A 27,553-nucleotide genomic window follows, 5' to 3' on the forward strand; every position below is an offset into this window, starting at 1 on the left:
AAACCTAAGTCAAAGTGTGAAACCAACAGAGAAAACCCCGTAAACCCCTGCTTCACCCAATAGGGCCGCATCATAACCTATGCCGAGCACGACCCACTGATAGGAAATTATAATGCGTAGATGAACAAAGGCGCCATATGAATCCTAACTTTCCACTTTCCAGAATGTAAATTTGGAGTGTAACATATAATACACTATCTGAATCACAACTCCCTATGACCATGAATTAAGTCATACCTAATATGATATGAATTCAGGCACTAGTGTTACGGATTTAACGGTATATAGTATACACGACGACAACAACAACAAAGCCTTTAAGTCCTAAACAAGTTAGGGTAGGCTAGAGTTGAAACCCAAGCAGAAGCAATCATGGTTCAGGCACGTGAATAGCTATTTTCCAAGCACTCATATCTAAGGCTAAGTCTTTTGGTGTATTCCATCCTTTCAAGTCTCCTTTTATTGCCTCTACCCAAGTCAACTTTGGTCTTCCTCTACCTCTTTCGGGTTTCATTCTCCATTAGAATGGCTAGGTTTAACGTTGGCTCGCCACGCCTATTACAACCCTCCTCCTTTACCAGGGCTTGGGACCTGCTATGTTGAGACAACATAGACAGAGTTTAACGGTATATAGTATGTTCTCTAAAAAACATTAGGCAGGAAGATGCCACACCATAATTATGGGACCTAATACCTAGTTCAAAAATAAAAAATAATTGAAACTTTGATATCAAAGGTATAGAGCAGAAAGTACCAATTTATGGCCCCATTCGGCTTGATGAAACTTCGCTGAAACTGGCTGAAAAACACTGTTCTGACTGAATTGTTGTGAGAGAAAAATACTATTCCGGCTAAAAAAAACAAGCTGAACAAGCCGGTTTCTGGATAAGCCGAAAGGGTGCAATTCATCAGAGACTAATTAATCCAATGTTCAAGACTGCTGATGAATTTCAAATCCATATCTAGGTTAGCACCGTCCTCAAAGCAAGCTAGCCTGTATCTCACCCTTCCTCCTGTACCTCCTCCACTGCAGCCTGGCCGGGTGGCGTGCTCGCGTCGGGGGAGCGGCGAGCCACGCTCGCGTCATGGCCGGGTGGCGCTCGAGCCCGGAGTGGCGGAGGCAGGTGGCAGCGTCGGCAGGTCGCGGGAGGGAGATCTAGGGCGGGGAGGAGATCGAGCCGGTGAGCTGGGAGGAGATCCGGGCGGCTCCCTGCCGCCGCCCACGCGGCAGCTGCGCGGGAGAGGGCCGTCGAATAGCACCGAGGAGTCCGGCAGTGGCAGCGCGCGGGAGAGGAAACCGTCCGGCTGAAAACGGACGGGATAATTCCCTGACCTGACCCACCCAGCATGTCTACATTTGACCCTGCCCGTTTTCGTATTCTCGAAAAAAATCCGAAAACAGGATGGGATGCGGGATGGAAGTCGGTGGGATCGGGACGGAAAAGGGAGAGCTCTTTTCCCACCCAGTTTTCTCGGGGTCCCGTATTTGGGCGGAAAAGATCTGGATTTGACCCGGATTCTTCAAATATGGGTGAAACCCAATAACAGTAGTAAATGCCCATCTAGCATAAAACTTCTAACCCTACCTCTTCTCACTCCTCTAATCTCGACTCTCGAGTCTCCTCACGGCTGCCACCTCGACTCCCCGCTATAGCCTGAGCCCTGAGTACCCGCCACACGCCAGTCCTCGTGGCCCCCGTCGCCAGTTGTTCCCCACGGCCCCCCACGCTGCCCGACGGTTGCCTGCCTCCTCCTGATGTCACGTGACTCGTGTCCTGGAGGCGCTGGAGCTGGACGTCTCGGGTCCGCCTCCATGCCGCCCGAGAAATACTTGGGGCTGGGCACCATGTTCCTGCCGGCGCCACCACCGCCACCATCTTCTGTCAAAGGCAGCACCAGTGGATCCGGATCCATTTCAGCAGCAGCAGGTATGTCTCTCACAGTCTCACTTAGTCACGTGTTGAGATGTCAGACTCAATAGCACACAAATAGACTCAAGTTGCATACTTGCATTATTGTTGATTTTTTTGGTAGGCAACAAGAGGAAAGCAAGTGAAGTTGACAGTCAGAGTCAGAGTGTACCACACAGTGTGTCAGCCTCATCTTCAGCAACAAAGAATGCAAATCAAGTGGTTGGCACTAGCACTGGTGGTGGCAGTGGACCTGAAACTGAAGTTGATGGGGGTAACGCCAACCCTAGTACCCAAGAACCAGGTGTTGTTGCTGCCGCTGCAGATATAGTGGCCCTTGATGGTGACGATGATGAAGAGGAGGTTGTGGGGTCATCAAAGAGGGCGAAGAGGTGCACCTCTGCTGTGTGGAAGTATTTCACCAAGCGCACTATTGTCATAGAGGAGGGTGGCAAGAAGTATGAGCAGCTGTGGGGCCATTGCAATTTCCCACATTGCAAGCATAAGTACAGGGCTGAGTCCAACAATTGAACAAATGCATTTCGTAATCATTTGAAGTTGTCATAGTATTGTCAAAGGACAGATGCAACTCATGGCTGAAAAAGACCTTGGGAAAGATGTTAGCACTGTTGTTCCTTACAGGTATGATTATGAGACAAGTCTCAAGAAGTTCTATTTGACGGTAATCATGCATGAGTACCCATTCAACATTGTTGAGCATGACTACTTTGTTGATTTCATCAGCTCCTTGCGTCCTAGCTTTATATTCAGGTCTAGAGTCACTGGTAGAAAGGATATAATGGACATATATGAAACAGAAAAGGATAAGTTATATGCTTATTTGAAGACAGTTAAATGTCACTTTAGTGCAACCATGGACATGCGGACATCATTTCAAAACAAAGGGTATATGTGTGTCACGTTGCACTGGATAGATGATGAGTGGCGTATTCAGAAGAGAATTGTGGGTTTCTTTCATGTGGAAGGTAGACATACTGGTCATAAGTTGTCAAGAGTCATTTACTGAAACCATGGTGAAGTGGTTTGTTGAGCAGAGGTTGTTTGCCTTGACTTTAGATAATGCATCGAATAATTTTGTGGCAGCCACTGATATTGTTACTGATCTCCAAGTGAACAGAAAAGCTTCTTTAGTGTGTGATGGGATATTTTTTCATATTAGATGTGGTTGTCACATACTTAATTTGGTTGCAAGAGATGAGTTGGCTGTTATTTCTAAAGCACTTAAGAAGATTAAATCCTTGGTACTAACTATGAAGGGTTCTCCCTTACAATGGGAAGAGCTTATGAAGTGTGCCACTGAGTGTCTGTTGGATACAATAAAGAGAATTCAACTAGATATTACAACTAGGTGGAATTCAACCTACTTGATGCTTAAGGATGCCTTATACTACAAAGATACTTTCATTCGACTCAAGACATCAAATCGAAGTAAGTTTACGAAAATTACTCCTAATGATGATGAATGGAAAATGGCTACAACTGTATTTCAGTGCTTAAAAAAGTTCTATGACCTTACTGTATTGCTTTCTGGTACATCATATCCTACTGCAAATCTATTCTATAGAGGTTTTTGTGAGATAAAGGAGTTGCTTGATAATTGGTGTCTTGGTGCAGACTTCACTATTAAGAAAATGGCCATTGCTATGAGTGAAAAGTTTGAAAAGTATTGGACCTGTTAGCATGAGTCTTGCAGTAGCTTGCTTTCTTGATCCTAGGTACAAAAAGAAGTTTTTAGAGTACTACATGAGAAAGTTCTATGGTGACTACTATCAAATTCATCTTGATGAGTTTCTTACTGTTGTGAAGAACTTGTACCAATTTTATGCTAGCTCTAGTTCAAAGAATAAGAGTGTTGTGAATCAAAATGAACATCTTAGTCCAACGGATCCTCTAGCTGAAAATAGAGATGATGAACTTGAGAGCTTCTTATATGATGATCATGGGCCTGATAGCAGTGACACAAATGAGCTAGACAAATACATGGCAGAGCCACTATTGAAGCAAAATCTATTTGACATTTTATCATATTAGAAGAACAATACAGACAAATACCCTATCCTTTCACAAATAGCTTGTGATATGATGGCCATTCAAGTGTCCACGGTTGCATCCGAATATGCATTTAGCAGAGCTAGACGGATAATTGATCCATATCGTAATTGTCTTGACCCTTGAGATAGTACCAGCGCTGATCTGCACCAAGGACCGGGTACATATTGCAAGAAAAGGTATTAATTGGCTCATTTGTTCAATTAGAATTTTCCAAATATATGTGACATACTCATGTACTGTACTGATGCATATGTGCCTTGACTTGTCATTTTTCAGATTCTAAATCTATTCCTTCAATTGTGGCTGATTTCAAACCTCCAGAAACTATTCCTGTGAGCTCTAGTCACTCAATAGATGATGAGGTATTTGTTTATTTGTCTTGGTTGTTGTTTCCGTAACCATTCTTGCAAGAGAAAAATAACATAGCTACATGTTTGCAATTAATCATGAATACATATGTGCTGAAAATTGTAAAAAGATGTGATAAGTGATCCAGATGCCATGATTGAAGATGGTGGTGAGTTGTGACCGCAGAGCTTTGTTTCCTTGTGGTAGAAACTTTGTGATGTGTGGACTTATTAAATGTTGCAGACTATTGTACTAGATGTTTTCTTGTGGTTGTGACTATGTGATTTGTGAACTTATTAAATGTTGCTTGGTCATTTCTAATATTTTGTGATTGGTTGGTTGCCTGGTTAAGGTGCTCTTGAATTTTTTACAATACTTTGTGATTGCTAGCAGTGGTGGCGTGGTGCACTGCACTGGTGCCTAGCGGTCTAGTGCTGTTAGTGTTAGCAGTGGCATGCTGGCAGCAGTCAACCAGCCGTGGCATATTGCCTTTTCCAGCAGTGGCAGTAGTGCACTGCATTGTGCTGGTGCTTGACTGGTTGCCACTTGCAGCACTGGTGGCGTACTGTGCAGCATATTGATATGTGATTAAGTATGTGATATGAATTATGATATTGACATGTGCAGCAGCTGGTGTTATGATATTGATATGTGATCGTCATTCCGGCTTAAGTTCTCGGTTTTCGCTCGTTTTCGTCATCTTTCCGCCCATATTTGTCTATTTTCGAACACCCGTATTTTCTGCTGCCACACCCGATCCTGACCTTTTCGATCCCGATCCCGTTTCCGATGATGAAATGTAGAAACGGAAACAGGAAGGGGGTTTTCCCACCCGTTTCTGTTCATTTTCAACCTGAACTGTCGTAGCTGTAGGATGGGGTCTGAAGCTGAACACAGGAATGGGCGTAAAGGGAGGATTTGGATGGCTACATAAATTTAAGTGCGATAGCATTGGCCGATCCTGCTAGAGTTGTTCTAAGGCTTAATCTGACCGTTTACATAAAAAAATCAATCATCACATACGTAACAATGTACAGTTCTGTTTAGACCAACCACAGAACTGCTAATTGGGTAGCCTTACACAGATTAAAAACATGCTGTATAATTCCTAATACAAAGAGACCCTGCTGAGTGGTGAGTCCGTGAACGAGAGTGGTTAGCCAGCTTGGACGGTGAAACATTTTTTATTCTGGTCACATGAATCTCTACCAAACGCTCAAAAAATAGAAATATTTCACTCTAAATTACTTAGAAACATTTCTCTTTTTAAATTAAATCACATAAAAGAATCTAGATTGGTCGATAAATCGAACTTAACTAGTGATTCTTTTTCAACATAGTTAAATAGAATTGATAGTTGCGTGTTGTATGAACGTATACTCTGTCGTTTGGTTTATAAAAAGCAGAGTTTACCTCGTCAAACAAAGTAAAATTGGTAGCTAATGAGAATCTACAATCGATATGCCTATCAGATAGGTCCAAATTTTGTCGCTCCTCACGAAGGGGAAAACGATATTTTATCAAGGCGACCTAGTGGACACCGACGCGGAGATGTTAAACACAGTTTCAATAAAACTTCTAGTCTCTGGACTACTTGCAGTGCAGGAGGACATACATTCATCGATCTTTCCCTGGAGCCTGGAGCACAAGAAGAATGATTCTATCCCTGTGCCATACATGAATCCCCCAGTCAAGTTAATTCACAGGATGAAGAAGATCACGGATGAAAGGCCAAAGCCCTCTCAATCAAATGAAGTCGCCATAAACTACATCAAGAGCTGAAACAGAAGCAAAACACAAGAAGAGAGAGACGATGACGACTGTCGACTGACCACACCATGGAGGCATGGATACTACTCCTCCATGAACGCAAGAGCTTAGAGCTAGTAGGGTGCCTACCTGTCGCAGCAGTGCAGCAGTAGGTAATACGCGTAGGCGCCACCGCTAGGCCCTCTCTGATTTCCTCCGCGTACGCGCGCAGAATCTTCGGTGGACGCTAGTTATGTACGACCAACCGAGGAAGAGGCCAATGAAGGAGCCGGCCGGCCGGGGCTCTGGTCTCCTCCTATTTATAAGCTGGCATGGCTTGTGCCGCCCGCACCACCGCAGGACAGGACGAGGGCCAGCCACGCACACGGTCTTCTCGACTAGTGAGGCCTTTAGTTCCCTATCGTATCCAAACTTTCGGACATATACATAAAGTATTAAATATAAATTAAAAAATAAATAATTATATAGTTTGCGACTAATTTATCAGATAAATCTTTTAAGCCTAATTAATTTATGATTTGATAATATGGTGCTACCGTACAGATGTGCTAATAACGGATTAATTAGGCTTAATAAATTCGTCTCGTGGATTACTGACGGATTCTGTAATTTGTTTTTTTATTAGTATTCAACATCACATGCGGCACCCTTATGTGACACCCCAAAACTTTAAGCCCTGGATTTAAACGAGGCCTGAGGGTAACAGCTGACCAGTGACCACAGCTTGCTTATTTCTGAATGTTCTGTTGGCATATTCAGAATAGGAGCTGCATATATTAATAAAAAACGGCAATGGACAATGGCATTGTAACATGCAATGTACTGCTCTCTGAATATGCAATGTCCCTAAAATTGATTCTTCAGTAGTGGCGGTACGTATAGCAATGTTCTATGATGTGAAGGACCGAAAACGCCAAGCTGAGGGGGTGAATGTGAGCCAAAAATTTCTTTTGATAATTAAGGCCACTGTCCTAAAATCACAGCCAAACCCGCAAACCAGACACTGTGATGCCCACGACCCAACTAGTGGGTGGATGTTCTCTAGGAACACTGCAGGACACCACAAATGGCAAGAGAGCGCTTCCCGAACCGAAGGACGGAAAATGAGATACCCAACTCCTATCAAGAAGAAGCGAGTTCCCAAATCTAAAATACCCAAGCCAACTTGTGACAAGAGTAATTAGATAAGTTCCTTAGAACGGTAGAAACCCAATGCAAAAGACGGAACACGAAACTAAGATCAAACGCCCAAAGAAACGCAACTAAACTGAGCGACCTTGAGAGAAAAATCGAAAACCATTGCCATCAAAGTGCCCAAATAGTTTATCAAGGCAGTGGACAAGCTTCGAAGAGCATACTTATGGAAGGGACGTAAGCAGATCAACGGTGGAAGTTGTTTGGTAGCTTGGAAAAAGGTGCAGCGACCACTTGATCTTGGGGGACTGGGTGTCCTTAATCTCGAGTACATGAGCTGGGCACTACAAATGCGCAGGCTGTGGTTCGCAAGGATAGAACAAATCCTGGGCGGGACTTGAAATCCCGGTTCATCCCAACGCGGTGGCACTCTTTTCTATTGGCCTGATCTCTCGTGTGGGCAATGGAAACAACACCTTTTTCTCGACAGATAGGTGGCTTTTTGGATGCTGCATCAGTGACATTGCTCCTTGTTAGAATAGAGCTTGTATTCTGAAAGGGGGCTAAAGGCCACCATATGTACATGTACAATATGTACCCCCCCCCCCCCCCCACACACACCTCAAAATCAGGATGGATCACGAAAGCTGAGTTCGGAGAGAAAGAAACGATGTTGAGCTCTTGTCTGTGCTTTGGTGAGGAAATCATCCAACTGAAGCTCTGAGGGCACATAGCGAAGAGCAATGACATCATCTTGGACTTGAGCTCGAGTGTAATATGCATCAACTCCAATATGCTTTATGAGCTCATTCTTCAACGGATCACGAGCTATGTTGATGACACTGGTACTGTCAGCTGAAACACCAAAATCCTCAAGTAACCATCGAAGCCAAGTAACCTCTGTTGTAGCAAGAGCCATAGCTCGCAACTCCGCCTCTGCACTTGAACGAGATACCGCGGTCTGCTTATTCGTCTTCCAAGCAGTGAGAACCACCAAGGAAAATACAGTAGGCAGCAAGAGAGTGGCGTTCAGAGGGGTCACTAGCCCAAGTAGCATCAGAGTAGACTTGGAGGTGAAGAGAGTTGGAGCGCGGGAAGAACAGACGACGAGTAATGGTCCCACGAAGGTAACGCAATACTCGAAGAAGATGGCTATAGTGAATTTGGATGGGAGCAGTAACAAATTGGCTAAGAATGTGAACAGCATAAGAGATGTCAGGACGGGTCACACCCGTATTTTCGAACACCCGTATTTTCTGCTGCCACACCCGATCCTGACCTTTTCGATCCCGATCCCGTTTCCGATGATGAAATGTAGAAACGGAAACAGGAAGGGGGTTTTCCCGCCCGTTTCTGTTCATTTTCAACCTGAACTGTCGTAGCTGTAGGATGGGGTCTGAAGCTGAACACAGGAATGGGCGTAAAGGGAGGATTTGGATGGCTACATAAATTTAAGTGCGATAGCATGGGCCGATCCTGCTAGAGTTGTTCTAAGGCTTAATCTGACCGTTTACATAAAAAAATCAATCATCACATGCGTAACAATGTACAGTTCTGTTTAGACCAACCACAGAACTGCTAATTGGGTAGCCTTACACAGATTAAAAACATGCTGTATAATTCGTAATACAAAGAGACCCTGCTGAGTGGTGAGTCCGTGAACGAGAGTGGTTAGCCAGCTTGGACGGTGAAACATTTTTTATTCTGGTCACATGAATCTCTACCAAACGCTCAAAAAATAGAAATATTTCACTCTAAATTACTTAGAAACATTTCTCTTTTTAAATTAAATCACATAAAAGAATCTAGATTGGTCGATAAATCGAACTTAACTAGTGATTCTTTTTCAACATAGTTAAATAGAATTGATAGTTGCGTGTTGTATGAACGTATACTCTGTCGTTTGGTTTATAAAAAGCAGAGTTTACCTCGTCAAACAAAGTAAAATTGGTAGCTAATGAGAATCTACAATCGATATGCCTATCAGATAGGTCCAAATTTTGTCGCTCCTCACGAAGGGGAAAACGATATTTTATCAAGGCGACCTAGTGGACACCGACGCGGAGATGTTAAACACAGTTTCAATAAAACTTCTAGTCTCTGGACTACTTGCAGTGCAGGAGGACATACATTCATCGATCTTTCCCTGGAGCCTGGAGCACAAGAAGAATGATTCTATCCCTGTGCCATACATGAATCCCCCAGTCAAGTTAATTCACAGGATGAAGAAGATCACGGATGAAAGGCCAAAGCCCTCTCAATCAAATGAAGTCTCCATAAACTACATCAAGAGCTGAAACAGAAGCAAAACACAAGAAGAGAGAGACGATGACGACTGTCGACTGACCACACCATGGAGGCATGGATACTACTACTCCATGAACGCAAGAGCTTAGAGCTAGTAGGGTGCCTACCTGTCGCAGCAGTGCAGCAGTAGGTAATACGCGTAGGCGCCACCGCTAGGCCCTCTCTGATTTCCTCCGCGTACGCGCGCAGAATCTTCGGTGGACGCTAGTTATGTACGACCAACCGAGGAAGAGGCGAATGAAGGAGCCGGCCGGCCGGGGCTCTGGTCTCCTCCTATTTATAAGCTGGCATGGCTTGTGCCGCCCGCACCACCGCAGGACAGGACGAGGGCCAGCCACGCACACGGTCTTCTCGACGAGTGAGGCCTTTAGTTCCCTATCCATTCCAAAGTCTGGACATATAAATAAAGTATTAAATATAGATTAAAAAATAAATAATTATACAGTTTACGACTAATTTACGAGACAAATCTTTTAAGCCTAATTAATTCTTGATTTGACAATATAGTACTACAGTAACAGATGTGCTAATGGCGGATTAATTATGCTTAATAAATTCGTCTCGTGGTGTTTTTTTATTAGTATCCAACACCACATGCGGCACCCTTATGTGACACCCGATGTGACACCCCACAACTTTAAGCCCTGGATTTAAACGAGGCCTGAGGGTAACAGCTGACCAGTGACCACAGCTTGCTTATTTCTGAATGTTCTGTTGGCATATTCAGAATAGGAGCTGCATATATTAATAAAAAACGGCAATGGACAATGGCATTGTAACATGCAATGTACTGCTCTCTGAATATGCAATGTCCCTAAAGTTGATTCTTCAGTAGTGGCGGTACGTATAGCAATGTTCTATGATGTGAAGGACCAAAAACAGCGAGCTGAGGGGGGTGAATGTGAGCTGAAAATTTCTTTTGATAATTAAGGCCGCTGTCCTAAAATCACCGCCAAACTCGCAAACCAGACACTGTGATGCCCACGACCCAACTAGTGGGTGGATGTTCTCTAGGAACACTGCGGGACACCACAAATGGCAAGAGAGCGCTTCCCGAACCGAAGGACGGAAAATGAGATACCCAACTCCTATCAAGAAGAAGCGAGTTCCCAAATCTAAAACACCCAAGCCAACTTGTGACAAGAGTAATTAGATAAGTTCCTTGGAACGGTAGAAACCCAATGCAAAAGACGGAACACGAAACTAAGATCAAATGCCCAAAGAAACGCTACTAAACTGAGCGACCTTGAGAGAAAAATAAAAAACCATATCAAATGGTGCCCAAAAATTATGAAATTTTAACCACAACCTCTAGACACCGTGAGGTAGGTCTCCACCAAATTTCAGCTCCAAAGTCGAAAGTTTGACCTACCGGACATGTCTGACATTCATACCGGACGTGTCTGGTATTTACGAGCAGTTCTTGGAAAAAATCGATTCAACACCCAAAACTCGATCAAATCAACTCGGAATGACTTGAAACTTTGCGGAGAGGATTACCACAAAGTTGGTAGGCTACTCCTAGAAGATCATCGCCCAAGACAAAGCCAATCAACGGGAAAACAAGAAATTGCGAAGAACCCTTGTTTTTCAGCCCTAGAACTTGATTCGCCCCGATCTATGAACTCGTGAGGAATTAGATGAAATCCTCGATGGGAAGGGATCAACTCACGTCCTAGTCCATCTCAGATAAAAAAGAACGAGTCAAAACGCTCTCAAAATGATGAATCGAGCCAAGAAACAAAGGCGGAAAACAAGAACGCGAAGAACACAAACGTGCACAAAAACACCTCACAAATGGAATCCCGGAGAACACGAGGAGGTTAGGGCCTGCATTCCCAACCAAACTCAAAGGTTCAATTACACCGGGATACTAGTTCATCGATGGACCTCTTGAGAAGAACCTAGAGAGGGAGAAACCTAAGGAGATGGATTGAAATGGCAAGAGGTGAGGGAGATTGGGGCTCTCTCATCCTTATTTAACAGGGCTATTACACAATCCCAAACACGCCCCTAGATATTTTGAGTCAAACCACTTAACCCAAGGGCATTGTGGTCCAACCCGAGGTAGTCTTCATCCGATGGAAACCGCGCCCTTCATGAGATAGCTTCGCCTCGACGCGAACTCCACAATGTCGTCACGTGTCGTCCATTCCTCCTCAGAACCTCCACTCAAGTTTTAAGGACCAAACCCAGAAACCGTCCACCCAATGGTTTTGAGGCCCAAACCACCAAACCGCCCACGAGTAGCGTACTCCATACGCGTCCCCTGCCACTCGAGGCGTGTCACCGCCATCTTCGACCGCCTGGGCGCCAAGTCTTCCAGAGCCTCCGCTCGACTTGCTCGACCACCATCTTGACTCGATCAACACGGTCACTCCCATGTACACTTGTGCTTGTCGATGTCCCCAGATGTCAGCCATCGCGGCTAGTCATCCGGCCTCCTGGTCCCTTGGTCCAAGCCTCACGTCTGTCCTTCTCCACTCTAGGTCCAGCGGCACGGCACATCCCTACTTGATCTTCACTTCGCCATCGACCACCGCCTCCGAGCTCCACACCTACGCACCATAAGCCAAGAGATATATTGCACAACACAACTCATGCCATGGTTAGTCACAAACTCAACCCAAGACGCGAATCACGTTGACAATCACTCATCACAAATCTAAATCACAAAGGCACATATCAACCTTGTGTTCGCAATCTCCCCCTTGATGAGTGCATTGTCAACACCAACAAACAGCATAGAGAAAATACAAAAGGAGAAGAAGAGAAAACAAAAAGCTCACCCAAATGACCAAAAGCCAAAGAAAAGCCAAAACCAGGTCATTTGAAATGAGCAAAATTTGGTCCCCAAAGACATGTGCAACGGCTCGACACAACCAAGTAAAACACAGCTAGCCCTCAAGAAGAGGCAACGGGCTCAACACCACTAGCAAACACAGCTAGCCCTCAACAATAGGCAACGGGCTCAACACCACTAGCAAAGCTCAAAACGCCTAAAAACTGCTAGACCCTCTAGAAGAGGCAAATGCTCAACACATCTAGCAAAAACAACTCAAAGTGCAACTCCTCCTGAACAAGTGCAATCTCCCTATGAATACATGCACTCAACAAGATCTTGGATATTTCTCAAAACTCTCCTCCTTGTTGACACATGCACTTATCAAGCACTGAAAAGCTGTCACTCCCCCTCAAAATATGCTATGAATGCAAAGGGATGCAAAATGCAGAAGCTTCAGGAGTATAGCAATCAGATTGAAAAGATGCTCTAATTGGTGCTGTTATGTGTGTGTAGCAACAACTACAAGTGCTAGCAAATGCTCAAACTGATCAAGTGAAACGAAATATAACACTTAAGCAATTTTGACCAAGTTTAAGCAATTCAAGAAGGGTTCGCCACTGAAAGTAGCACATAGCAGGTATAAGCAGGAAATCAACCTAGTGCTAACAAGTGTATACAAGGTGAACTACCCCAAGCAGCGGTCACACATCATGTCAAAGACAAACCTAAGACTTGTGTTTTCATCAAATTTTAATTTTATCGGAGTTTGCAGCTTAACACAAGACTTAGTCAAAACATGTGTGTGCGAGAGGTCATCTGTACCGTCAGGCCTAACTTAGCAACCATGCCAAGCCTATGTCATAGACAATCAAAAGCTTAAGACAATGGTTTCGGCATCCACTACAAGGCTCAAGTTCATCCAAATATGCAATTAGAAGCCGTCCCGATACCTTGATATGGAACAGTACAGACCCATCTTGATCTTTTCTCATCACTTAGGTTGATTTTCAAATTTTAGCACAAGAATCTTGAAGTTGTCCAAGCAAGTGAATGACTCAAGGCAAGAGGCATAGCAACCTGGCACATAAGTGATAGCATCAGGGATCTCAACAAGTCCTACACATGCTAGTTGCCAATCTCAGCAGTGAACAGTTTTCAATTTTCAATAGGTATTAATCGTGTTCACAAGTTATAAAACAACCTTAGCTCATAACATGCATCAAGTGATCAAAAGGAGCCTAAGCCATAAGCACTATTATGTAGATACATAACATACCAAATAGAGCATAATCTCAATCTAACAACTATAATCATGAAGCTCAAAATATGATCTATCATATATGCAAATGCAATATGATACAGAGACCCAAAAAGAAAAAGCTACGCTACAAAGAAAACAAAACTACTATACAACATCTAACCGTTCCCCTCCTCTAAAAAGGGAAACAAACCCCAAGCTCCCCTCACAAGCATGCAAACTGGGCTTGGTCAAGGAGTTTGGTGAAGATATCTGTGAGCTGGTTTTGGGTGTCAATATGGCGCAGGTCTATATCACCCTTCTCATAGTGGTCACGCAGAAAATGAAAGCGCACCTCTATATGTTTGGTTTTTGAGAGGAGAACGGGGTTCTTAGCCACACTTATTATGGCACTGGTGCTATCACACAACAAAGCCACTCGCCTAAACTCTAAGCCATAATCTCTCAGGGTAGCTATCATCCAAAGCAGCTGGGAGCAACAAGCAGCGACAACGACGTATTCAGCTTCTGTGGTGAATTGGGCAACGTTGGACTGCTTGCGAGAGGACCAAGACACAAGAGAAGATCCAATAAATTGATAAGTCCCCGACATGGACTTTCTCTCAATGCGACAGCCAGCATAATCCGCATTGGAGTACCCACAAAGAGAAAGAGAGGAGGAGGCCGAAAACCAAAGACCAAATTCAGGTGTGAAACGAAGGTACCTCATGATCCGCTTGATGGCTTGACGATGAGACGTGTGCAGCGAAGACTGAAAGTGCGCACATAGACAGACCACGAACTAGATGTCTGGTCTCGTCGCTGTCAGGTACAGCAGTGACCCAATCATGCTGTGGTACTCCTTTTGGTCCATGGCTCCTCCTTCCTCATCAATGTCCAGGGCCATCGTGGTCGACATGGGCGTCGAAAGAGGCTTGGCCTTGCCCATATCAAACTTTTTTAGCAGATCCTTGGTGTACTTGCCTTGGTGCACAAACGTCCCTTCTCGGGTTTGCTTGATTTGTAACTCAAGGAAGAAAGTCAATTCTCCCATCATGCTCATCTCAAATTCCCTGCTCATAGTATCTACAAACTTGGCAACAAGTGAATGAGAAGAGCCACAAAAAATGATATCATCCACGTATATCTGAACCAAGAGAGTGTTAGTGCCTTGCTTGAGGAGAAACAAAGTTTTATCAATAGAACCCATTTTAAAAGCCCTTATCAAGCAAGAAATCTTTCAAACGCTCATACCAGGCTCTCAGGGCTTGCTTCAACCCATACAAGGCTTTGTGGAGTTTAAAAACATGGTTAGGAAATTTAGGATTTTCAAAGCTAGGGGGTTGCCTAACATAAACCTCTTCCTCTATGTACCCGTTCAAGAAAGCACTCTTCACATCCATCTGATACAGCTTGAACCCTTTCAAAGCTGCAAATGCTAAAAGGATCCTAATGGCTTCTAAATGAGCAACAGGAGCAAAGGTTTCCTCATAGTCTATACCCTCTTTCTGGCAAAACCCCTAAGCTACCAACCTAGCCTTGTTTCTCACTACCATCCCATCCTCACTCTGTTTGTTCTTGTAAATCCACTTTGTACCTATGGGGTGGCAATCGGGTGGATGTTGTACTAAAACCCAAACTTGGTTTCGCTCAAAGTTTTCTAACTCCTCGTGCATAGCATTGACAGGCATTAGATAGAGCGTGTCCAACATCTCGAGGCTCAAAAGAAGCAACGAAAGCAGAGTGAGCGAAGTGTGAGATTGTTGAGCCCCTAACTTAGGGTCCTCTATGCATCATGTATCAGTCCCTGGATCAGTAGTTGATACGCACAACTCAACAAGATTGATATAAAAAACCATACTTTTATTGCTAATGGGGAAAACATGTTACAAGGTTTGGGTTTACATAGCTTGGGCCACTTGGCCTTATATCATATATCAAAGTTCTAAGACAATAGTCCTATGTCATAGTGGCTCCATTCCTACAGGCAACTTGGAGTGTGGACGTAACCCTATATTCCAATCATCGTAGTCCTAGCCTAGCTCTCTCGTAAGACTCCATCTTCGAGTATACTTCGAGTGTCCTATCCTTGCCAAGCTCCAGAAGTTCCATCCAGGTAGATGCTCCTGTAGCTTCTCGCCTAAAAACATAGATTGGAGGGGTGTTGAGTACATAAAGTACTCAGCAGGCCCTAAACTTTGGGTGGAGGAAGGTGAAAGAGAAGGGCTATAGCTCAGGGGGGGCGGGGAGGGTTACGGATTGGTTGTTTCTATCCTGATAGATGTGCAAGATAGGAAGTTATAGATATTACGGGATCTAGCATATCCGAGCAGGTTTCCCAGATCACCGAGGATCTTCACGCAGTCTTGCGAGGCACGCCGACCTATGCCATGCTTCACGCGGCATCATCTTGTAAGCTGGGGGCTCCACTAGTAGCGCGACCCATCCGCAGTCTTTATGGGCTAGGCCTCCCCTGGCGGTTCGGCCCATGTACACCCCTGTGGATATCGAGGGTCATACTCTCACAGCTAGTCCCCGAGCACCTTGTATCCGCTGAGCAATACTGTCTTGAGTTCGTCCGAGCTGTCTAACTTGCTGCTGATCACCAGGAGCAGGCTTCCGACTAGTTTGAACGAGCGTTCGAGCTATTGAAGTGGGTGTCCGAGCGGTTGAGATAGGCGTCCGACCAGTTTAACTGGGCGCTGAGCTCGGACTCACTCGAAGTTGAGGTTTGCCATAAGGATGTAAGGAGCTCAAGTAAAAAAATTTGAAGCCTTCACCTTAGATGAAGTGTGCCCACTTGCCTTAGGCGAAAAAGAGACTCTTAGAACCAAGCGTAGATCATGACTTAGTCATGCAAGAAAACATTGGGTCCTAGAGACAAGCACATTCACCGTAAGGTTGAAGTGTGCCCACCTAGTCCCCGAGTCTAACAGTAGGTGAAGTATTCACGTGGTGCCAGGGTCCAAAACAGTAGACTTCAGGTGCTAAACCAGTCCCTAGCTTAGTTAAGAAAAAGAAGGGTAAAAATAGTACAATCATCGCGAGATGACGTGTACATATATAGTCCCCGAGACTGCTAGAAGATTGAGATAAAATCTTGTAGCAGGATCAAAAATTTTAATTAAAGCTTGGCAACATCATATGTCATGCACTTATCAAGACTCGGGACGTGCTGCCCAAGATCAACACCCTGATCCGAACAGCATGAAGCAACTTGATAGCACACAGATGAGACGTAGCAAGATCCGACCACCAAAGAAGTCCGCAGCTTAGCTGGCGATGCTTGCACGAAGAATCTGAACTCCAAAGAGTCCCCATCTTAGCTGGTGATGCTTGCACGAAGAATCCGAACGCCGAGGAGTCCCTAGCTTAGTTGGCGAGCCCCAACGTAGCTGACGATGAAGCGACGAACAGTTCAACCAGCTGGTTGGTGAAGAATTAAGCACCGAGCAGCTCAACCAACTGATCGGCGACGAAGTAAGCGCCGAGTAGAAGTGAGCGCCGAACAATCCGACCAACTGGTTGGCGATGAAGTCCATGAACCTAGCGGTCCAACTAGTTGATCTGCGGAGAAAGCAGCGGCGAAGCTTGCCAGAGACGTCAACCTGTTCGGCGAGGGATGAGACAATGTCCAGTAGATTAGGAAAACACTTAACTTTGAATGCTGTGTAAAAGTGCTTAGCAGCTTTTGGTGAACACTTAGTGTTGTGGTGGGTTTTGTGTTTATATTTAATATAAACCATCCGAGCAGTTTGTGTGTAGCTGAGCCTCCAACCTTAGCTAGCCCATTAACCGTAACGCGGAGTGCGAAGCCCGTGTGCGTGTAGGAAGAACAAAGCGTCACCAATGAGCCGCTGTCGGTCACTCATAACGCAGAGGGCAGACGCTCGTGCACGTGTAGGAAGAAGCCGGAGAGACAGGGCCGTTTCTAGAAACATCCGAGTGTCAATATAATTGTTCGGGGATTTGCCTTAGGTGTAGTTTACATGTCATCTTTAAGATGGTATAAATGAAAATTAAATGGAGTATCTAAAAGATACTAAACATGGAGAATGACCAGAGAAATAATAATTGGAGAAGCACCGAGGAGAAAATTGTATCAAATACGTATATAGGAAGTGTACTTATTTTTAGTCAGAACGGCTGGCCGACGGCGTATGACATTATCTGATCGGCATCGACGAAATTGCCAGGCCCTCGAGATTTTCGGCCTGCCGTCGTGGCGGCGGTCGCGGTCATCATAGTGCCGTTCTTTGCAGCGATCATCATCTGAGCGAGTAGTCCGGGTGACATCGTCCTTATATTACTGGTCGTTCTTAGACAGGTTCGGGGAGATCGCTCACGTGTTAGTTACCGCAGCCGAGCAGTTAGAGCTGCTCTCCGGTAGACTCTTGATCGAGCCGAGTAGTTGCCGACCAGTTGTCGGTCGTCTGGTACCCGTTTCCTATTAGTGCGCTTGCAAGCCATGTTGATATATGCCTCTTTTTTGCTTGCTTTGCGTGGTGCTGCTCCGTGAAGCTGCTGCCGAAAGTATGGCTCCGTGCACTTGCTTGCGTGTCATTGGTTTGCATGACTCCGCGGCCTCCTTGCTAGCCTCCGGGCGAACTCCTCGTCTAATTCTTCTGCCGCAAAGTGCGCCGTCCGGATGGAATCGTGTTGCGGTGCCGCTTAATGTGCGTGATGATGCTTCGTTCCGTGATGATTTTCCGTCTTGGATGAGGTGCCGTATCTGATTTCCAGATGTCAACGGGGAATTCCCCATCGGGGAGTGCCTCCCCATCTCCGTCTCCATGGGAAAGAAAATTCATCATCCCCATTCCTGTCAAGTGCCACGGGGAGACTTTCTCTCCATCCCCATCCCCATCGGGGAATTAGTCCCCGTGGGGATCTCCGTGGGCCGCAGGTATTTCATCGTCATCTACAAAGTTTACACTTCAAACTTTATTTAAGTAGCACATATATGTTCTATAGCATTTTCGTTTAATAAAAATTGGTTTAAAACCCTAAGTGATATAACGGGACTATGAAATGTAACTTTCATTTCGCGTTTCCGTTGATCGTTTCGAGTTATGGAATTTGATCTACACACTATATCACATGCATTAACACATAACCATGATGCTCATGTAGTGTTTTAGTAAACGATTTATGGGTGTTAAGCTAGGGTTACAACATTGCTTATATATCACATGTATTGGGCCTTGCCAGTATATGGGCCTTTGGAATCGGGTCCCCGCGGGGAGCGAGGATGGGGGCCTGCATACCATCTCCACCCCCGTGATCTCTGACGGGGATAACTTTAGCCCCGTTTAATCCCCCGTGGGGATAGAATTCATACTATCCCCGCCCTCTAATGGGTGAATTCCCCGCGGGGATTCGGGGAACGGGCCGTTGACATCTATAATCCGATTCCTGCCCATAGTAGACAGGGAGACAAGTAGACGTAGCCGGAAATACAATATATAAAAATATGTATTTTGCTAAATAGAAAATCTTGACTTAGCTTATTTTAATTGGAGTGGTCATCTGATCTTGGAGACGTAAGCAAAGGAAATTTTCTTGTACGCGCATGCATCCGTGATGCATACACGCATATACACGCCCATGCAAGATTGATACCTTGATTGCTTTCCTTTTGCTGGTCGTGACTTGCTTTGTTCCAGGTTGCATGATCCCGCAGATCGGATCTAGGCCTCACGGTAAGGTGCCGAATGCTCTTGTTACGATGATGCCCCGCCGCTTTTGCTTCGCGCATGTCATGATGTCGATCCTCGAGGCTGCCGCTAGACTCCGTGAATTGTCGGTGATGTCTTGCTGCAACGCGCGGATGCGTGGGAGTGCTGGGATCATGGCTCGTCTGTGTGCCTCGTGACGTGCTGCGAGTTGCCCTAGCAGGCCGTCGAAGCATGGCGCCGCGGGAGTCGAATTACAGTGACGTTGTTGATGAAGAAAATTCTCATCTAGTTCGCTATGGAATTAGCACGCATATCTTCTACTTGGCATGCCACTGTCAACGAAATATGTTCGGCAGTCTATCTAGGGGTATACCTAGGGGTATACCTACGGTAGTAGATAAATCGGTGGAGTTGCGCATGAGGGAATCGGACGGTGACACAGAACGCAAGAGACAACGATTAGGTAGATTTAGGCCGCACTACGTAGAATATGATTTGTAGGGGCGGCTCTAGAGGCTTTGTAGGGGCGGTTTGCCCAGCCGCCCCTACGCAAGGGTCTCTACAAACCATATATTTGTAAGGGCGGTTCCAGACCGCCCCTACAAATCGATTTTTAGGGACAGCTGGTGAGCCGCCCCTATAAATCGATTTGTAGGGGCGACTGGATATTGAGCCGCCCCTACAAATTAATTTTCAGAAATCACGAAAAAAGGCAAAAAAAACATTTTTTTAATCCGAGGAGGTCTTCACTAGCGGCCACACCACCCACTCTATCGGACTAGCATTTTTTCATGATTTTTGCACACTTTGCATCGGGCGGGATTCGAACCCACAACCTCTCCCTCGCGCGCAAACTCCTCTACCACTGCACCTCGCGTTTACTTGTGTCTACAATCCGTTTCGGTTTCCCACATATTATACAAAACTGAGCATAAATTGATTGTTTGAGGCCCTAAACTAATTCAAATGAAAAAGTTGTCAACTACAAAGTTTTATAACTTTTCGAGATCTACAACTTTCAGTTTGGTAGTTTCTCCATCCGAGGTCGTTTATAAAATTTGAATTTCAAATTTGAGAAATTCGAACATAGTTTTCTATGACAAGATGATTTCAAATGAGAAAGTTATCAACTACAAAGTTTCATAACTTTTTAAGATCTACAACTTTCATTTTTACTGTTTGTCCATCCGAGGTCGTTTAAAAAATTCAAATTTTAAATTTTGAAAATTCAAACGTAGTTTTCCTTGACAAGATGATTTCAAATTAAAAAGTTGTCAACTACAAAGTTTTATAACTTTTCGAGATCTACAACTTTTATTTTGGTTATTTCTCCATCCGAGGTTATTTATAAAATTTAAATTTTAGTGCTTAATTTTTAATACTCGGCGTCTATTTATAGGGGCGGTTTAATATTGAGCCGCCCCTACAAATCCGATTTGTAGGAGCGGCTGGATATAGAGCTGCCCCTATAAATCGGTCCATTTGTAGGGGCGACTGATAACACCGGCCGCCCCTACAAATTCATTTATAATGGCGGCTCATTTGGCAACCATTTGTAGGGGCGGTTCAATATAGAGCCGCCCCTACAAAGAAAGAGAGTCGTTGCCACAAATCGTTTTTGTAGTACTACCGCCGACTTGGCGTAATACCCTACGTCATGTGTTTTTCAGTGGGTTGTATTGCATATGATCAGATTAAAACGTGGGGGGTCTCTACCCACCTTATATAGCCCGAGGGTAGGGTTACGGATCAGTTATTTCTATCCTGATCGATTTACAAGATAGGAAGTTACAGATATTACGGGATCTAGCATATCCGAGCGGGTTTTCTAGATCACCGATGATCTTCACGTAGTCTTGCGAGGCACGGCGACCTGTGCCGTGCTTCATGCGTCGTCGTCTCGTAAGCTGGGCCTCCACTTGTAGCGCGACCCGTGCGCAGTCTTTATGGCTTGGGCCTCTCCTGGCGGCTCGGCCCATATACACCCTGTGGGTATCGGGGGTCATATCCCCATAGGCGGAGGGGTGGCAGAGACTGGATACCGGCGCGACAGCGACCGGATGCCGGGTTGGCAGCGGCCGGATGCTAGGGCCACGGTGGCCGGATGCTGTGGTGGCGGTGGCCTCGCGACTAGGTGGCGTCACGAGCGGAGAAAGAAGCCGCGTGCGACTCGCGAGCGCAGAGGGAAACCCTCCCAGCCTCCTTGCTCGTGGATTATTTCCGTGTGGAAAACGAAGGGAAACAGGCTGCGAACCTCGGGTTGGTGGGCTTCCAAAGAGCACCAAAATTTGGCCCGTGATAGATTAGCCCAGGGAATTCGCTGGAATCCCTCCGAGAATTTGGCTGCCAATGTAGCCCGTACCGGTATCTATACCACGGGAAGTCGATGGAGGAAGAGGCCAAGAAACCCGGCTCTGGTCTGTTTCTGTTGACAACTTGTCATGCATGTTTATTTTAAAAAAAGAGGCCGCTCTGCTGGATAACTTGGCCCGGGCCACGTTAATTTTAATTCTGTTCTGCCTCAGAAAAAAGGTCCTTTTGTTTCTCTAACTATATCTCCAAAGTTTAGGTTTCTCCTCCTAACTCTAAAACTGGAAAAATTGCTTTGTTTAACTCTAAAACCCCTTTAAACTTAAATTACTCACCGCCCTACTTAGAAGTGGTTTTCTACGTGTTTCATTAATTTTTAATTAAAATTTTTCGTAAACACGTGATACGGTTTTTAAACCACGAAAAATATCTCTGAGTGCTTCTAAAAATGAAGAGAAAAATCTCAGAGATAGATTGGGGCATGAGAAAACCGGTTTTAAATTACATACATGCCCTAGTTAGAGGAGGTTTTCAAGGTAGTTTCATTATTTTTTAGTACCTAGCGTCTGTTGTCTTGTACCAAAGAAGGCTTTTCTTGGTGTGGACAAAGGAAGGGGAAAGTCATATATTCCGGACCAGTTTTAGTAGAGTATTGTTTTGTATAAATTTGTGACTTTGCTATTTGTTTACCATCTTTGTCAAATTATCGGCAATTAAGTAGAGGGCTATGTTCAATAAAATAGGCAAGGGTTAACTCTACATTAAATTTCATAATCATTTTATCGCCAAGCCCACATTTTTAGATGGTCCAAATAGAACAACTAAAATAATAGATTCAAGTATCCGATCCTTAGGAGGAATTCCAATTATAGAGGAATGCACTTCCTCTTCCACTTCAATATTGGTATGGCCCCAGGCTAAGCGCGTTCTTAAGATCGTTCCAGAGCCGAAGTTGATTGCTGCCACAGCGGGTGGTGCCTTACCACTCCACATGGAGAAAATTGTTATTTCGCCATTATCAAACATGGGCTTCGCTCTTTTGCCATCCCGTAAATGGGATTCGCCTGTCTGCCATTTTCAACGCGACGCACCGCCAGAATGCCCTGGACCAGTATATGTACCGTATTTTGATTTTGAATTTTTTTGTTATTTCCTTTCCCCTTTTACCCCTCACCCATCCCGAACCTTATCTTGTTCTGTTCGCACGACAAGGATCGGGAGGGAGAGAAGGAATGGGGGGGGGGGAGAGAGACGCCGCCAGGCAGCGAGGTGGTCGACGGCGCCGCCACCGCCTCCCCCGGCCAGCCCACCGTGGCCGCCCGACTTGCCGGCTTGCGGCCAGGACTTGCCGGCGCGCGGCCAGGTCTCACCGGCGCGCGAGCAGCAAGCTGGTCGACGGCGCCGCCGCCGCCTCCCCGTCCTACCCACCGCGGCCGCCCCCACTCGCCCACGCCGTGACCTCACCGGCCGCCCCCACTCACCCACGCAGCCTGGTGTCACGACTCCGTCGTCGCCGCCGTGCTTCTCCAAGTGTTGGATGGACAACTTGCCAGATCTCATCCAAGGGTACGTATTCTTGCTGTTGTAGAAGTTCTCGTGGTAATCTAACTGTGCCCAAGCGTATAGACTAGCATCGATTAGTGTAGATGTGGTTGTAAATCTAACTGTCCCGCATTTTTTCTGTCCTAGGCTCGATGGAGAGCCTGAGCTTAACTTAGCAGTGGTAGAACCTCCTGCACGGCAACTGCAGGCACCTCTTCTTGATTGGGAAGGTCCTGCACAACAGATGTAGTCATCTTGTGTTGTTTGGCAAGCCCCTGCCTAGCAGCTACACGCACCTCTTGTTGACTGGGATACATTGCGCATTGAAGAAAGTCGAGATGAAGAGGGAAGAATAGAGATTGTTGATGATGAGGTTATGTATGAATTGCTGGGGTTTAGGGCCGAGGATGCAGCCCAAAAAGGTTGTACTACTGACGTAATCAATGATGTAGATGAACATTTTGATACAACCGGGGCAGCCAATGATGTAGATGAGGATTTTGATACAACTGGGCTTTTGATACAACTGGGGCAGCCATTGATGTTGATGACTATTTACCAGGAGAGAGGATTGTGGTGCATGATCCAAATGGACCCAGCTTGGATCTTGGTTCAGTGTATCCTAACATGAAGGAGTTTAGATTGGCTGTGAGACAATTTGCTATACGTGCAGAGTTTGAACTACACATTATCAAAACAGACCCAACTAGATACATTGCGGACTGCAAGGGAGAAGGATGCAATGGAGAACGATGTTGTTGGCATCTTGTTGGGCGTAGACAGCCTGATGGGTGCACTGTGATGGTACTAACTTGCATTTAGTGGTGCCAATTTATTTTCCTTTATTATTGTTTGTAGACACTAATTATTATTTATTTTTGCAGGTGACAGTGTTAGATCCTATACACATTTGTTCATCAAGTGCTAGGAGGAAGACTACGACACCAACTAGTGCCTGGGTTGCTGCAAAGGCAATACATCACCTCAGGAAGACACCAACTATGGGATGTAAGGATCTAAAAAAACTTTACAAGATGAGCAGAAGTGTGAAATTCATTATGACACTGTTTGGAAGGGTAGGCAAATTGCCTTGAGAGAATTGTATGGTAAATGGGAAGAGAGCTTTCAGATGCTATTCAATTGGAGGGCAGAGGTCATGAAGAGGTCTCCAGGTAGTGTTATTGAGATTGGTGTTAAGAAGGTAGATGGAATATTCTATTTCCACATATTTTTCTATGCACTAAAACCTTGCATAGATGGTTTCTTGGAAGGATGTAGGCCATATCTTAGCGTTGACTCTACTGCGCTTAATGGTAGGTGGAATGGTCATTTAGCTGCAGCTTGTGGTATAGATGGTCACAACTGGATGTACCCAGTTGCTTTTGGCTTCATTGATGGTGAAACAATAGACAACTGGACTTGGTTTATGACTCAGTTGCATAAGGCCATAGGAGACCTTCCTGTTTTAGCTATCTTGTCAGATGCATGCAAAGGTCTAGAAAATGCAGTTAAGAACGTGTTTCCAAGAGCTGAACATAGAGAGTGCTTTAGACATCCAAGACCAGTACTTTTTCAAGTCAGTTGTTGAAGCTAGTCCTGCTGTTTTGGTTTGGCTGTAGGCTCACCATTATAAGCTGTGGATGAGATCTGCCTTCAACCCTGCTATTAAATGTGATTATATCACTAATAACCTTGCTGAGTCGTTTAACAATTAGATCAAGGACTGGAAGGACCTTCCTGTTGTGGAGCTCACATACAAACTCAGAGAGATGATAATGGTTTTGTGGGCAAAAAGGAGGAAAATTTCAGAAAGGCTTAGTGGTAAGATCCTCCCAGCAGTCATACATCAGTTGAATGCAAGAACAAGAGGACTTGGGCACTTGACTGTCGTGGATGGTGGATATTCTGCAGCAGAAATTTGGGACACCTCAAACACTCACAGTAGACATGTTGTTAAGTCATATCTTCATGAGTGCACCTGTCTTGAGTGGCAGCATACTGGTAAGCCTTGCTAGCATGCTCTGGCTTGATAACAAGTGTGCAATCTGCTAATGTGCATATGGAGGATTTTGTGCACGAGTATTACTCTATAGACAGGTTCAAGGCAGGCTACAAGAGACTCATAGAGCCACTGCCTGATAGGTCACAGTGGCCAAATGTTGAATTGCCTTTTGGGCTTAAGGCACCCCTTGACAAGAAGGAAGCTGGTAGATACAGAAAACTCAGGATAAAAAGCTGTCTTGAAGGTGGAAATAGCAGAGGGAAAAGGGCAGCCAAGGAAAGTAGCAATAGAGGCAGATAAACTAGCTACAAATGAGGCGCAAAAGGGCAACAAAAGGATGATTAGAGGCAAAAGGAAGTGCAAGAGATGTGGAGAATTAGGCCATGGTGAAACAAGCTACAAATGCCATCTTAATGGGACTAAGAAAAGGCAAGAACTCCTATATTCACTTGCTGCTTTGATTTGTTGAGCTCATTAACTTCAATATTTATTTCACTTGCAGGCAAAGGAAGCCAAGGTCAAATAAAACAAAATATGATGAAAATGCAAAGATGCCAACAAAGAGAGCAAAGAAGGCAGTTCACAGTGCTGCTGAACTAACAATGGAAGAAATGCCACCAGCTGCCCCAAATGACCAAGAAATGGCACCACCTGCCCCAAATGACCAAGAAATGGCAGCAGCAGCAGCCATAGATGCAGTCTGCAGTCCCACAAGGCTCACAATAGACCAGATCATACAGAACAACCCCATTAGGGTGACAAGAGGGTATGCAACACATTAGTTCTCTCTTTTTTTACAGATATACACAACTATAATCAATATTGGTGCTTCTATTGCAGCCGACTCCAAACTTTGCTGGGAGAAGGTGTGAATTCAAGCATTGCTGCCTCACCAGACAAGACAATCCAGAAGAGGAGCCCGGCGAAGAAATTGAAGCCTAGGAAACTGAAATCAAATGATGCTTTGTGCTGTTGTATTAGACCTATGTAGACCTATGTTATTGTATTAGAACTTGAATGCTACCTGGCTATGGTTTGGGATGTGATATTCATGTAAACTGGCTATTTGAACCTATCTATTTTGTGAACCTTTGTGCTGCCATTGTTTATGTGATCATGACATTGTCAATATTCAAGCTATGCTTCTGTGATCATGACACCCCTTGCTCTGTCAAAATTCAGTGAAAACTTTGTCAAAATTCAAGCAAAACTCTGTCAAAATTCTATCACAATCAGAAGAGATGATTGGAAAACAACTTCATTCCATAGTGCTTACATGTCATTGCAACACATCTACTGGTCATTTACTAACCAGGAGTCTTACAGCACAACATTACAACACACTTGCTTCACTTGGTAATGAGCACTACCACACCTAGAAGAACTATGACAACAATTACTAAACACAGCACCACCAACAATTGGACCAGACCAATAAGCTTGTCCATCTTGAGCTCCATCCTCCCTCCATGCTTGTCCATCTTGAGATCCATCCTCTCTACATAATACATCCTGCTTTCAGTAGGGATGAACGATGAACCAGAGGATGGCTCACCCATAGCAGGCTGGCCTCCGCGACGCAGTCACTCCGCGGGCACGGCGTTGAGCGCCAGCGAGGCCACGACGGCCTTCCTGGGCGGTGGAGCGTCGGAGCCGCGACGGGCTTCCGGGCGGTGGAGACGGCCGAGGAGGTGGTGGCGGTTGCGGTTTTGCCGCCGATGGCGGCTGCGGCGGCGGTGGGGCGAGCGCAAGTCCTCGCGGCGTCGCGGTGAGCGCGGTCCGCCAGAGCGGTCCCGTGGCCTCGGCGTAGGGCGTCAGGGCGAGCGCGGTCCTCACGGAGTCGCGCGTCATGGTGGCCACGGTGCTCCGAGATCTCCGGCGCTCCAGACCCCGCCGTCGTCCTCTCCCCTAGCGCCGGTCTCTCCTTCTCTCTCGTTTCTGTGCGAAAGGATAAGGTTCCGATGGGCATGGGTGAGGGGTAAAAGGGGAAAGGAAATAACGAAAAAAAAATCAAAATCAAAATACGGTACATATACTGGTCCAGGGCATTCTGGCGGTGCGTCGCGTTTGAAAATGGCAGACGGGCAAATCCCATTTACGGGATGGCAAAAGAGCGAAGCCCATGTTTGATAATGACGAAATAGCAATTTTCTCCGTTCGTGGTGGTACTTCAGGATTCCAATATACCGCGTTCAAGATTAGAACAAGCTTATCGGCAAACCACTATCGTTCCATTATTTAGTGAGCTAGAGCACTGCTATCTTATCCACGGATATGCATCAAGCAATCACAAAATTCAAAATCCGGTAAACACCTTATATGACTTTTAAACCCAGAAAAAAAAATCTGAGCTTCTAAAAATTCTGAGAAAAATCCAAGAGACAGATTGGATATGAGAAACTCCAATAAAATATTTAGAGCTTATGAAAATATATCTATAAAAGATTCTTTAAATTA

General features: G+C 45.2%; 1 pseudogene; it reads left to right on the forward strand.

Annotated features, from left to right (window-relative positions):
- Positions 1–1,813: 1,813 nt before the first annotated feature.
- LOC136515267 (uncharacterized) lies at positions 1,814–26,868 on the forward strand (annotated as a pseudogene).
- Positions 26,869–27,553: the final 685 nt, after the last annotated feature.

The sequence above is a fragment of the Miscanthus floridulus genome, chromosome 17, assembly GCF_019320115.1.
Source record: "Miscanthus floridulus cultivar M001 chromosome 17, ASM1932011v1, whole genome shotgun sequence".
Taxonomy (NCBI): domain Eukaryota; kingdom Viridiplantae; phylum Streptophyta; class Magnoliopsida; order Poales; family Poaceae; genus Miscanthus; species Miscanthus floridulus.